Raw genomic sequence first — 12,916 nt, forward strand, 5'->3', positions numbered from 1 at the left:
CAATTTCGGTAAAAAGAACCCAAAATGATTTTCATTGTTTTGTTTCGGTTTTCAGTTCGGTTCAACTCTTTGATTCAACTCGTGTGAATATTTGTGTTTTACAGGTAGTTGCTGGCGTCTGCTTACTGTCTCTGTCAGTGCCAACCATCCGTCTTTTTCTTTGTGTAGCTAGTGGCCTGCTCTTCATGACCCAGCACCAAATTGTATGTGAAATGAACGAGTTGGATGCAGACATGCCGTATGGAGTGGCAGCAACTATTATCCGTGACACGTTTTTGTACACAGTATTTATATTTTCTGTGTTGTTAGTAGCAATGTCCTATGCCATGACGGCTCGGGCCGCTAAGAGGGCCTCAGAGGGATATAGTAGCTTTTCTAAGGCTAGAAAGACCATAATCCTGCACGGAATCCAGCTGGGTCTGTGCCTCCTGCCGGTGGCCATGCCGATGTTCCACAAGTCAGCAGAGTTATTGCACCTGAAGGCTGAGGCCACGTTTATAGTCAGGGTTACATTCTTCTTAATGCTGCACGTAATTCCTCGCTTCATGAGCCCCTTTTTGTACGGCAGCAGGGATGAGGAGATTGTGAAACACGTTCGGAAATTAGTGTATGTTCATTCAAAGAGAGTGATGCCATAGTGGTCATGCTTCCTTAAGAAAAAGGATCAGCATTTGTGAGGCTCTTAAATGCCTTAGCATCTCAACGTTCCATTAAATTCGATACTATTATAAACACGAATTAATGGAATTGTCCAAACATCCCAATATAGGGCTACGGAGCTTTGGAAAATTGTTAGGCCCTGTTCAAGATGCGTTTTCGCTTGCCTATGGTTTCCTGCACTTCTCAATGTAACAAAAACTGTGTGCATTACAGAATTTGCAGATGTATTGTATTCATGTCAATCCTTCCAGTGCTCTGTGGCAGTCGAGCTAACCGATTCCCAGTGGTAGCCATCTCTATACAGCACAAGGTCAATGTAGCACTATCAAGAACATGTACATTGGTCGTCGGTTGATTTTTTGTCACTTTTTTCCAATTCAGTAAGCCTTACTTTAACTAAACTGATATTTTCAGAAATTTAAGAATACTTGACCCTAATTGGAAGATACAATTGTTTTATTAATTCTATATTTTTTCATTATTTTATGGTACACTCCAACAATAAACTTACCACCTGGCATTACAGGTTGGACGTGTCCTTATTTACATAACTAATTGTTGAGATTGTCCAGGGTAACCCAATACATTTTCTAAAAACCAACTCCATTGAATCCCACCTCAACCTTCAAGACCTACTGGTGTACAACTATGTGGGAATAATGCTGACAAAATGGTGTTGGTAGTGATGCCTGGGAGAGTCAGGGGAGTTGCAGCACTTGTACTTTCGCAATATCCAACACTCAATAATTTTATTTTTTATTTTACTTTCATTAATTTAAATTTAAATTTTTTTACCTACGTGACTTTACCGAAAAAACATAAGAATACGCAATAAAGAACAACACTCAAGGTATAAAACGTGATGCATCATAGATTCACACGCACCTCGACTAATATTGTTTTCTGAATCACCTACAAAAAGTATGACCTCTTTTATATTGAAAATACTGCAATATTTATAGGTGTCAATTGTATTTACCATTTTCAATCAGCAACCCCCCTGGACCCATCCAAGTATGTGGTTTGCCATTTGAGAAGAAGTAGCCATGGTCCTCACAACTGAAACAGTGTGGAGAGACTTTTAATCACGCGTACATTAAGAAAAGGCAGCAAAAGTACGATTGATAGTAGTCATCATTGGAACTCTACAGTGTATATTTAGGATCCAATTATGAGTGAGGAAATAAATTATATGAAAAATAATAATACACGATTCAAGCAAATTCCTTCCTGATTTGCTGAGGTCACCACACTATACAAAGACGAACAGACATACACGTGCATATATTACTACTGCAGGACGTATATGTGTTGAACTTTTGTTGCATCGTACATAGGCAATCGTGCAAATCGGAGTACAAATATACAATTCTCACACATTTATTCAAAATACAGTAGCCATTCGCCACTAAGTGGCCATTACATCACTCATCACTCCAGTGTGAAGGTCGGATGGGCTATGGTCTCTAAAACTGATTTTGATCAACCAAGTCTGAAAGCAGACTGATGCAGATTCCCATTCACACAAACCAAGACCTCGCTTCATATGGGATGCTAGCAATGTGGGCCTGGGGTCGATATTGTCCTCGGACTTTAACGGGATGCAGAGGGTCATTGCGTATGGTAGTAAGGCATTGACGGTGCCGTAGCAGCAATACTGTGTTACCAGGAAAGGATTATTAGCCCGAGTGCTTTAAATTGGTGTTCCAACCCTATATATATATGGCCTACCCTTGAGAGCATGAACCGACCACGAGCGTTGTGGCACACCCTCCAGTTTCATCTGCACTTTGGGGCAGATAGTTCGGTGGGTAGAGCACCTGCACGAGTTTACCATGATGGTGGTGCATCGGGTTGTTGCAGGCCACAACAATGCCGATGCGCTGTCGTAGCTGTCTTATGCAGATACCCACGAACCTCAGGCCCAGAGTGCCCGTCTGATGGGATGGATGAGAACTGCCACTGTCTGCCATGGTGTCGGCTGTAGAGGCCAGTGAAAGAATTTGGACAAACACTGTCCAAATAGGTCTTTCGGTAAAGCCACGTTGATAGAAAAATAATAGAAAATATCATGACGTTTCGATCGCAATACAAGCAATCGTCTTCAGCTGAAGATATCAACACAAGCAATCGTCTTCAGCTGAAGACGATTGCTTGTGTTGATATCTAAATGACAGACAGAGTCTAAATGACAGACATGTTCTTCACCTGAGGACGGCTGCTTGCGTTGTGGCCAAAACGTCGTGAGAATTATTTTATTATGTTTTATTTTTATTATTTTATTACTTCCCTTCTACGTGACTTTACCGAAAGAACCAAGAAGATGAATCCCGGCATTCACGAAAGCTTTAAATCGGAATCATATCTGCATTAACCACAATGCTTGCAGTCAGAATGCAAACAAAGACGCTCTGAAATTTCGATTTCAATCTTTCGTGACTGCAGGGATTCATCTTCTTGGTTCTTTCGGTAAAGTCACGTAGAAGGGAAGTAATACAATAATTAAAATAAACATAAAATAATTCTCACGACGTTTCGGCCACAACGCAAGCAGCCGTCCTCAGGTGAAGACCAGGTCTGTCGGGGAGACAGCGTCTGAATGAAACACCACCACGCTTGGAGCGTATATTTAAGCTGGGTTGGAAGAGGGGAGAGCGCCTTGACAAAATAATTTGCATATCAAGAGGAATTTAGCATATTTATGGGAAATGCAGATATGTGATTAGTACTACTTGTGAAATGCGTAGGAGGTGGGCGGGGGGTTTCAAAGTCATATTATGCCCGTGCTTTATGCAGGATTAGCAGCATCAAAGGGAGGGGATAAGGGTAGCATTAATAAAGAGAAGGAATGTTAATAGTATGTAGCTGCAGTAACTAAACAACTACGTAAAAAACTAAAGTATAAACTACATAGTATCATCAGTATACTAAATATACTCTCCAATAAGCTGAGCTACTAACAGTAAGTAATACATTACAATTCTACGTCGCAAAAAATATAATATGCTTCCAGCTAAACTTTTTCCCTTACGTCGTGAGAATTATTTTATTATGTTTTATTTTTATTATTTTATTATTTCCCTTCTACGTGACTTTACCGAAAGAACCAAGAAGAAAAAAAAACACTCTGATAATATATGCATTGTCCTTTAAACTGATTGGTCCACACCAGAGACAACTTTCTTTTGAGCCTCGTTACAAACAGTGTTAGACCAGAGGACGCCAACAGGCGTACAGCCCAAAGACAATTCACTATCAGAGTAATGAGAGCTCGGGTTGAGCATCTACATCATGGGACCTCCTTTGCCAGTACCACAATATGATAATAGGTTTTTCCCTTTTTTTTCAAGGACTGCATATATTATCAAAGTATGTTTTTTGTTTGCATTCTGACGACAAGCATTGTGGTTAATACGGACATGATTCCTTGTAAAAGAGTTTCAGTTAGGTGTTTTAACGTCTTAACACCTTGATTTAAAGCTTTCGTGACTGCAGGGATTCATATTATTGATTCTTTCGGTAAAGTCACGTAGAAGAGAAATAATAAAATAATATTAATATAAAACAATAAAAATTCTCACGTGGATTTCACACCTGATGATGATTGATTGTGTTGCAGTCGAAACGTCGTGATAATTTGAATTGTTTTATATTAATATTGTTTTATTATTTCCCTTCTACGTGACTTCACCGAAAGAACCAAGAATATGTCTTAACACCTGTTTTGTTGCCAGAAAAAAGGGGAAAACCTATTATTGTATATTGGTACTGGCAAAGGAGGTCCCATGAAGAAAAAAATAATGTACCCTTTCTGGCAATAATAAAGGTGTTAGGAAGTTCAAATACCAAATAGAAATGGTAGCAATGGACATCTTGGGTCATTTACCCTGGATGGACCAAGGGGACATCTCCCTGTTGGTGTTTATGGCTGACTAGGAGGTAGAGACTATCGCTGAAGCAGGCGTATGTACTGGACGAGGTTACCCTAGAGAAGCTTCTGACCAACAAAAGTTATTGGGACAAACACATTGTTTCATTATTATATGCACACAAAATGCCACCATGATGACAAGGCAAATCTCATTTTTATGTTTGGGATGGAAGCATGGCTGGTCCCAACGGTCAGAATATTAAGTGATCGAGTACCTGCCAAGAATGAAAACATTATGAATGCCGGGCCAGAAACTCACACAATTGTGGATTGCGTCTGGTTACATTGTCCAGCTTTGAAAAGGTTCCAACGTGATTTTTTATTACAACCAGTCGATACAGATTTCAATTTAAAGCTTTCGTGACTGCAGGGATTCATCTTCTTGGTTCTTTCGGTAAAGTCACGTAGAAGGGAAATAATAAAATAATAAAAATAAAACATGATAAAATAATGACATTGACTTCTCCAAGACAGAGGTTCTCTACAAGCCATCTGGCTACCATGAGAGATTCGTTCATGAGGCGATCCACATATACAAACACAGAGACAATTTCAACCGAGAAGATGGATTCTGGCTCAGCAATCATTGGAAGGATGTAATACACCATTTCGGATCTTAACTGATTGTGTTCACGTTTACGGTGACTTTCCGACCGCAGTCCACTCGCTGACATTCACTATATATCTTGTATTCTCCGCAGGGAATGGATTCTTTGCTCCGCTGCAAGTCTCCTAGTATCACTCTCCCATTGACATATTTCGTTGCTTCCTCTTAGTATCTTTCACTCGACGGTCAATTGTATAGTGTATAGCAGATTGTATAATAATAAATAGTATAAAATTGTAATGTTTAATACAATGTATAAGGCAATATATAGTATCGTAATTGTATAGTGAATATACAGCAGTGTGATATACAGTAGGGTGGATAGAATAATACAGTGTAATATTACACTATGTATTATTCTAAGGTATAGGGTGGTGTATAGTAATACAGTATATAATTTAAAGTTGGGTTTGTCTATGGCAGCATATAGTACGGGGTAGACCAGTGTGATGTAAGGGAAAAAAGTTTAGCTGGAAGCATATTCTATTTTTTGCGACATAGAATTGTAATATATTACTTACTGTTAGTAGCTCAGCTTATTGGAGAGTATATTTAGTATACTGATGATACTATGTAGTTTATACTCTAGTTTTTTACGTAGATGTTTAGTTACTGCAGCTACATTCTATTAACATTCCTTCCCTTTATTAATGCTACCCTTATCCCCTCCCTTTGATGCTGCTAATCCTGCATAATGCACGGGCATAATATGACTTTGAAACCCCCCGCCCACCTCCTACGCACTTCACAAGTAGTACTAATCACATATCTCCATTTCCCATAAATATGCTAAATTCCTCTTGATATGCAAATTGTTTTGTCAAGGCGCTCTCCCCTCTTCCAACCCAGCTTAAATATACGCTCCAAGCGTGGTGGTGTTTCATTCAGACGCTGTCTCCCCGACAGACCTGGTCTTCACCTGAGGCTGAAACATCGTGAGAATTATTTTATTATGTTTTATTTTTATTATTTTATTATTTCCCTTCTACGTGACTTTACCGAAAGAACCAAGAAGACAGTCGAGACAGCCCTGTTACCATTGAGGCCTGGCTGCCGAATAGCCCATCAGAACTTACTAAAACCCTTCGTCGAGGGATTAGGGGAAGTAGGCAGGCCTATAGATGTCCCAGCCATGGCAGCTCAGACCCAGTGGCAGCAATCTTTACCAGCCCCAGCCACTCCGATGCCTGATCAGACACAATGGGGCCAAGAGGTACGGCTGTGGCACGGTAACAGGAATTTGTTGCCTAGACTTACGGTCGTCCAGAGTATCTCCTGGGTTAGAATCCAGTATGGGTGCAGGAGGCGATGTTAGAGCCGACAGTATTGCATAAGAGATGGGTTAATGGGCACCGTGGCTCAGAGTTGGAGCTGAAAGAACAGAGCACGGTATTGTGGTGCCATTGACGTAGTTATGGCAGCTGCACACGAGAGACAGGCACCCTAGCTGTATCTCCCTGTAGTGAATGACTAACAAAGGTTATGCAATCTTTCTACAGCTATCTACCAAACACCAATACTCACTTTTACACACACATTGCACAAACTATGTGAAAAAGATGGCTCAAACTGCTTAACCTTTCTTAGGGCATCTCGGACTTGGCTGGGCTTTCCAGATTTTATGGGGTTATTTGACCTTGTAAGCTCGATGCAGTGGCACTGGAACTCAAAAGGTGTGCATTTTCATGTGCAATGCGAGCAAGGACAGGGTGGGCGCTGCCTCCGCACCACTCACACGGGCCGGAGTATTGGGGAGGCGGAGCCTGGTTGACGGGGCGTGTGGGAGGAGCCACTGCTCACCTCGGCTCCAATGGGAGTCAGGGTGAGTGGGGACGGAGACAGGGGCAGTGCGGGAAGGAGGAGTCAGGGTCACGTGAGAAGGAGGATATAGGGTGAGAGCCGGAAGAGATCTGGGAGTCGGGAGAGAGTGGAAATAGGGGAGAGCCACGCTGGGTGGTGGCGGAAAAGTGGCGCCATTTGCCACGTGGTCGGAGTCACGGCACCGTCGGCCAGCGGTGTACGTGGGGTAGCAGTAGCTAGCGGAGTGTGAGGAGCTAGCGGGGTGTGAGGAGATAGAAGAGTGTGCGGGGCACACGGGGCAGCGGTGTGGCTGCAGAGTGTGCGGGGCACACGGGGCAGCGGTGTGGCTGCAGAGTGTGCGGGGCACACGGAGCAACGGTGTGGCTGCGGGGTGTGCGGAGCACACGACGGGTGCGCGGGGCGCACGACAGAAGAGGCGCGGGTCCAGAACGCGGACATCGCGGGGTGCGAGACAGGAACCCAATAAAGGACAAACAGAGACCTACATGGCCTAAAGAGTCATTTATTACACATGGAACAAAACGGTTTGATCCCCACCAACCAACACGCGTCCTCTCGACAGCTCCATATGCCACAGAATCACCTTGGTTCTCTATGCCTCCCTCTTCCTGGATTCCGCTCACTGTGGGCCCGAGCTCTTTAATTCGCTATTGAGTGGGAAGGGGTCTCGCGGGATTTACCAGTTCTGATTACGTCACTGGGGTCCGCTTCATTTCATCCGCAATTTCCTTCATAAGTCTGTGGCACATTAGGAATGGATCACTCTTTTAATTATATCCTTGTGCAGCAAGGGAGTAAAGTGTGGTTCTGTGAAGGTCCTGATGTGCTGTGCAGTGCATCAATGCATGTGTAGTGGTGATACGCGCTGGGTGTATATGTCGTGTGCCAGCGCGTATGTACGGGTGTGTGTGTGGTGACGCGCGCTGACGGGGAGGAGCAGGCGTCAGTGCGCGGGTGGGGGTAGTGCTGCTGATTGGCTGTGTGCCGGTGACGCGCCCAGAGGGAGTGATCGGGTAGCAGCGCGGTGTGATTGGTTGGGGAGTGGAAACACGCGCTGAGCGGAACCGGATCGTGGGGATAGAGCGTGGGGATTGGGTAACTGAGGAGCGGTGCCGACGTTGAGGTCCGCATCCGCTCCGTCTCCCGGGAAGAAGGGGTATATAAGGTGATGCACAGAGGAGCAGGGGGCAGAAGTGGAACCATCTAAGAATGAAGAGGAAGGTGCAGAGATAGAGCCCGGAGAGGAGAGTAAGGGAGAGTAGAAGCTAAGTGATGTATAGTGTGTAGCCAGCGAGATAGAACGGTCTACACGAGCTGAGTAATGTATAGTGTGTAGCCAGCGAGATAGAACGGTCTACACGAGCTGAGTAATGTATAGTGTGTAGCCAGCGAGATAGAACGGTCTACACGAGCTGAGTAATGTGTAGTGTGTAGCCAGCGAGATAGAACGGTCTACACGAGCTGAGTAATGTGTAGTGTGTAGCCAGCGAGAGAGAACGGTCTGCACGAGCCGAGTATGCATACGGTGTAGCCAGCGAGAGAGGAAGGTCTGCACGAGCCGAGTATGCATACGGTGTAGCCAGCGAGAGCGGTGCAAAGTCTACACGAGGCGAGTGGAGAGTGTAGCAGAGGCGCAGAGTCTACACGAGGCGAGAGAGGAGTGTAGCCGAGGCGCGGAGTCTACACGAGGCACAGAGAGCCGGCAGCACAGAATCCTGAGTCAAGAGAAGTGCAGTGTGAAGAAGAGAGGCCACGCGTTGTATTGTTACAAGTCAAGATTTAATAAAAGAAGTGTGTTCCCGTCAAGGAGTTTCCTGCCGTCATTTTCCAATACTTCATCTGGCGTCAGAAGTGAAACGGGCTTCCAAGTATGGAGACGAGGAAGACCCGTAGGACCCACGGGATTGACCGCGAGGAAGACCTGGACGACTCGGAGCCGCTGGTGGCGGGGGGTGAGGAAGAGGACTTTCCCACGCTGCAGGGTCCGTCGACGGCGCCGGCCGAGCGACCGGGGACAGACGCCGGGCTTCGTGAGGCGCACTCCCGACTGGCGGAGCTGCTGCTCGCCGCCGCGTCCATCTTGGCGGAGATCAGCTCGTCGGGAGGAGCGGGGACGGTGGGGGACATTTTACAAGGTCGCCCCGCAGATTCCCGCCAAAACGAATGGGGGATTCCCGCCATTGCGCCTGGGCCTACTTTTGGCGGGAACGGCGAGCGCCACGTGGTGGTGGGTTCCCAAGCGCGCGCATCGACGTCATCAGCGCGCGAGGGGGTCCGCCATCTTACGTCTGCTGCTGGAGCCGCCATCTTAGACACCGACGGACAGGCGGAGAGGAACCACGAGGCGGATGACTTCATTTTTCAGCAGCGCCTGCCCACGTTGTCAGCCTTCAAGGCGGAAGGCGGAGACTGGGGCCAATTTCAGCGAAGGTTTTTGGCGCATCAAGAGATGTCAGCGTGGTCCGATGCTACAGCGCTGCGGGCATTGCCCGCCATGCTGGACGACGATGCGCTCGCGGCCTTCAGGGCTGCACGGAAGTCGGACCGCTCCACGCTGAAGGATGCGCTGGGTTTGTTGGCCAGGGTCTACGGGCCTCCCTCTACATGCCGCCATCAGTTCTACGCAAGACGGAAAGCGGCCACGGAGACCGCGCTGGCCTATCGCACGGCGTTGCTGGCTCTTGCTGATGCTGCGTTCCCTCGGATGGACGAGGAGGGCCAAGACGCGATGGTTTTGGAGCAGCTGCTCAAGTTGGCGCAGGACCTGGGGGTCCCTATCAACACAGCTGACGACATTGATATTTCTTCTTTGAGAGTCGCCACGAGTATTCAAGCGCACGAGGCCCTACAACGGAAGCAAGGCGTTGGTTGCAACGCTGCTGTCGTCGCAGCCCCGGGGTTGGTGGTCGCCGAACCCCAAGTCGTCAGCCCACGAGAGGAGGCGTTCGCCACGGGACGACCAGGGGACTGGAGGCCGGGGGCCCGGTCGCCTCTGCGATCGGGCCGAAAGTCGGAGCAACCAAGATCTACTCCGACCCTCGTCACGTGCTATAACTGCGGCCTCCGGGGCCACGTGGCGTCCGGGTGCCGCGCTCCGCGGCAGCGCGCCATGGGAGCTCGGCTGGACGACGACCGAGAGCCCAAGTCATCTCTACAATCCCCGGCAAGTCGCGGCACCTCACACGCTCGGCCTGTTTATTCGGCACACATGGGACGCCGCGTTGCGGCGGAGGAGGGCCGGTTAAGGTTCGGGGATTCGGTTCGGCGAGGGGGGTTCGGCCGGGACCAGGGAGACATTGAATGGGCGGAATTGGGGCATAGAATTGTGGCTGCTTCGGCGGGTTCGTCCGTTGTTACGGGATCTATTGATGGGGTTGAGATTAGGGTGTTAGTGGACACGGGGGCATCGGCAACTATTATATCGGACCTCATTTATAATATTCTTCCAGTCCAATGTCGTCCGCTGCTTCCAGTTGATGTGCCATTTTACGCCGCTAATGGGGGATCGTTGGGCATTATCGGTCAGGTTAGGGCGTCCATTTGCATTGGAGATATCAAATTATCGGGACCCGTTTTCGTTTCGTCTTCTTTGGCAGTTCCGTGTCTTTTGGGCACTGACTTTTTGGCTAAAATGCCCATTAAAATTCTTATCGATCAACGATGCATTGAACTGCCATCGGGTCGCCGGATTTCATTTTTGACGGGCCCTACTGACATTCGGACGGCGTGCGCTACGATACAAGCGGTGGCGACGCAGACAGTGCAAGTGCCCCCGGGTTCACAGATGTTGATTCCCCTCCGGTTGCGAAAACCATGGGTGAGGGAGGCTTCGGGACAGAGTATGCTTTTGGGTCCTTCTAACAAGGCTGTCGGGGGTCTTGATTTATCGGTGGCTCACACTTTGGTGCGGGCTGACAGGGATCCGTTTGTGATGGTTTTGAACGCGGGGTCGCGACCAGCTGTCATCCCGCAGGGCACCGTGCTGGCTCACGCGGCGCAGGTTCCTGGGGATGATGGGTTGGTTGCGCAGGTGGGCTCGAGCCCCGCGCGGAACGTTGAGCCAAGGGAAGACCTTGAGTGGGTCCATTCGTTATGTGCCGCCTCGGACGATTTGTCGGCGGCGCAGTTGGGTGCGCTGCGCGAGTTGCTCATTGAATTCTCTGATGTATTCAGTAAACATAAGTATGACATTGGGTGCACGGATTTGTTGCACCATCACATTGAAATGGGCGATGCGGCGCCGGTCAGGCTAAATCCCTTCCGACTGAGTCCCGTGGAGAAGGAACATGTTCAGTCGGCTGTTAACGATATGCTAGAAGCCGATATTATTTCGCCCTCCTCTAGCCCGTGGGGAGCGCCTATTGTGCTGGTTAAGAAGCAGGACGGGTCCCTGCGATTCTGCGTTGATTTCCGTCGCCTGAATAAGATCTCTGTGGCTGACGCGTATCCGCTCCCCAGGATGGATGAGTCCCTCGATGCATTGTCTGGTGCGCGTTATTTTTCGACTCTTGATTTGTTATCGGGGTTTTGGCAGTTGCCGCTCGACGAAGAGTCGAAACCTAAGACAGCATTTCGGACTCCAGGGGGGCTGTTCCAGTTTAACCGGTTACCCATGGGACTTCACTCCTCTCCAGCGACGTTTCAGCGACTTATGGAGCTGGTTTTGTCGGGCTTGCAGTGGGATACATGCTTGATTTATATGGACGATGTCATTGTTTTCAGTAAAACGTTTGAGGAACACCTCCGGCGATTGAGAGGGGTGTTCTTGCGAATGCGATCGGCTAAGTTGAAATTTAAACCGGCCAAATGTCACCTCCTTCGTAGGTCCGTTAGATACTTGGGTCACATTGTCGATTCTTCGGGGATCTCCACCGATCCCGCGAAGACGGATTGTGTCGGTTCGTGGCCGACACCTACGTCCGTTTCCGACGTGCGTAGTTTCATCGGGTTTGCTTCTTATTATCGGCGGTTCGTTGAGCACTTCGCCACTATTGCAAAACCCTTGCACGCTCTAACGGCGAAGGGAGTGAAGTTCAAATGGGGACCAGAGGAGGAGGCCGCGTTTCGCTCCCTCCGGGACGCCTTGGTGGGTGCCCCACCCTTGTGTTATCCCGATTTTGCCAGTCCCTTTTTGCTGGACACGGATGCTAGCAACACGGGCATTGGGGGGGTGCTATCCCAAGTCGTTGGGGGTGTCGAAAGAGTTGTCGCCTACGGTAGTAGGGTGTTGTCTCCGGCGGAGCAGCGCTACTGTGTCACCCGTCGCGAGCTGCTTGCCATTGTTTTTTTTGTGCAACAGTTTAGGCCATATCTTTATGGTCGTCACTTTACAGTCCGAACGGACCACGCGGCGCTACAGTATTCATTGAGGGTCGCCCAGCCCTCGGGCCAGTTGTCGCGTTGGTTGGAAGTCCTCCAGGACTATCAGTTTACGACTACGTACCGTAAGGGGTTGCGACACACGAATGCCGATTGCTTGTCGCGGTTGTTGCCTTGTGATGAATGCGCGTGTTTGTCGGGATCGGCGCGCTGTAAACCGACGCTTGCGGGGGAGATGGGGGCACTGGCTGCGACAGCGGGCGCACCGATCGGGGATGATTCCACTGCCTCTCAGGGTCGGGACTCGCTGCTCTCGCTGTCGCTCAGCGAATGGGGCCGCCTCCAGATGGCGGACAGCTCGCTGCTAGCATTGCGCCGCAAGGTTGGGGGTCCCGAGGGGGACCAGGAGCGTACCGGCTCCTATGTACTTGAGCGGGGCGTGTTATTGAAATGGGACAGTTTGTCCCGGCGGAACGCACTCGTGGTGCCTTCCGCTGTGAGGGGGAGGGTTGTCTTGGCGGCACACGAACGCCTCTTGCACTTGGGAGTTAACAAGACGCTTGCCCTGCTTCAGCGTG

Source organism: Lampetra fluviatilis, chromosome 37, assembly GCF_964198595.1.
Source record: "Lampetra fluviatilis chromosome 37, kcLamFluv1.1, whole genome shotgun sequence".
NCBI classification, from domain to species: Eukaryota; Metazoa; Chordata; class Hyperoartia; order Petromyzontiformes; family Petromyzontidae; genus Lampetra; species Lampetra fluviatilis.